A 2,035-nucleotide genomic window follows, 5' to 3' on the forward strand; every position below is an offset into this window, starting at 1 on the left:
GTACCATCCACATATTCTGGTTTCCTGAATGTAGTGAATTATTCCAATTTAGGAAAGTAGAACAGTACACTTCCAGGTGTATCCTTGTGTCACAGACTGCTTTGAGCGTTATGAGACTCAGTACAAACGTACATTCACAACCCCATGAGTTTACACTACAATCACGCCCGTGAAAGTTCACTCAAGCTTTATGACATTGGGTGTGTATCTTACTGATAATCTGTGATGATCTGGGTTGTAGTCAAAACAACATATTTGCTACAGTTCTCGAAACGGAGAACCTGTAAGATTAGAACTCAGAGCAGAATTCTAAGAAGCAATAATGTTGTTTTTCTGCAATAGCGGTGTAGAAACAAGGGGGATAATAATAATTCCGATGAAAAAGAGTATAAGATCAAGTACAGCGGAGATATATAGAATAAAGGTACACAAGTCACAGCAACCTTCAGGACATATTTCAGGTACAACGATTTGTCTTGAACAACTATTGTTTTGTGATCCGGGTAATAGAGGTTTGCAAAACTACTTGTAAAGTGAACTCATGATGAAATATACTACTAAATGTTTAATCTTCAATACCGGGTCTTGAGTAAGCTGCTAGTCACCTTAGTTTCTTCGCGTGACACACAGTTCATGACAAATTCAGATCTAACAACTATCCATATGTATCTTTCCTAAAAATGAGGCCTGAAAAATCTGCGGTTGAGGAGCAGAGAAAGTAGTTGATACAACGGTAACTGGTTGGATTTTGATGGGTAGTCATTTCGAACATTGTGGTATGAACATTATACCTGCAGCTTGGAATGAATTTTGAATAAAAAGATTTGATCAGTTCATTTTATGATAACCACGTTAAAGATAGTATCCATCTCTTACCAGAATGATGTGCGCGACAAAGCGGAAGATTTGAAAGCATTCATTTAAGACGATTCAGGAGGGGAGGGTTTATTTTTGAACGCCAAGTTTCTGGGTTGAGGATCACGAGTTAGAATACTATACAGAAGTCATACCTGGAATCGTAATATCAAAGTTTGTGACTTACTGGTGATATTTCAATAATGCATGAAGGAATCCCACACCTTGAACAATAGAATCAAAGGCCTTCTGGCGAGATTGCAGTTTCGCGGTTGCAGCTTGAAGAGAAAGTTGAAGTTCTTGTCGGTGGCTCTGTGAGATTTCAGAGTCAGATGATTGAAAACCGATCCCCTCGATCTCGGAATGTGAGTTTTGAATGGCGCCAACAGATTTGTGGAGGCCTTCTAGAGCATCTTCATAAACAGAAGAAATGGTCGAGATCTCACTGTCGTTGAGATACTTGTGAATCTTGACAAAGTCTGTAAGGTTGTCCGCTGCAAGACGATGTTGGCCATTCTTAAGGTAGCAGAGAATCAAGCAACCAAACCGGCAAATGCAATGAGAGTCGATAACAGTCCCAGGGGATATCAAGAGCTCGAAGTCTTGTGATCCAACAACTGGAACATCAATCAATGCTGGAATATAGTGTCAATCGGTTCCGAGGGCTTTTGGCATGATTAAAGTATTAAGATGAGGGGCTACCATCTCAAGAAATAGCTTGTGTAGAAGTGATTTATCGTCTTCTGCCCCCGCGCTGAATCTGATATAAGGGCAGAGCAAACGTATGATTTCTAATAATTGAGAGGTTGAAGCTTCACTTAGGAAGAGTTGGGGATCAGGCTTGGAATTGATATCACCCTCACGAAACATAAAGTCGAAGAAATACTTTGGTAGAAAAACACGAGTATGGAATGGATGAACACAATGAGACATCGTTAGAGGAGGGTGGTGTAGGAATTGGCAAGCATGGATCAAGCCAAATCATCTTTGTTTTATATTGTATCAAGATAGGTGGTCGACCGTTAAAGATCACATTATCTCCACCTCCGATTGGTTTTTTCATTGCAGTTGATCACCTCTGACCAAATCTTCCCCAACCTTACAAAGATTATTTTAATTAAAGGACGATCTTTTCTGCATCTAAGCACGCACGAGCACTGATCACAAACACCAATCTCCC

This window comes from Melampsora larici-populina (assembly GCF_000204055.1).
Source record: "Melampsora larici-populina 98AG31 unplaced genomic scaffold MELLAscaffold_71, whole genome shotgun sequence".
Classification (NCBI taxonomy): Eukaryota; Fungi; Basidiomycota; class Pucciniomycetes; order Pucciniales; family Melampsoraceae; genus Melampsora; species Melampsora laricis-populina.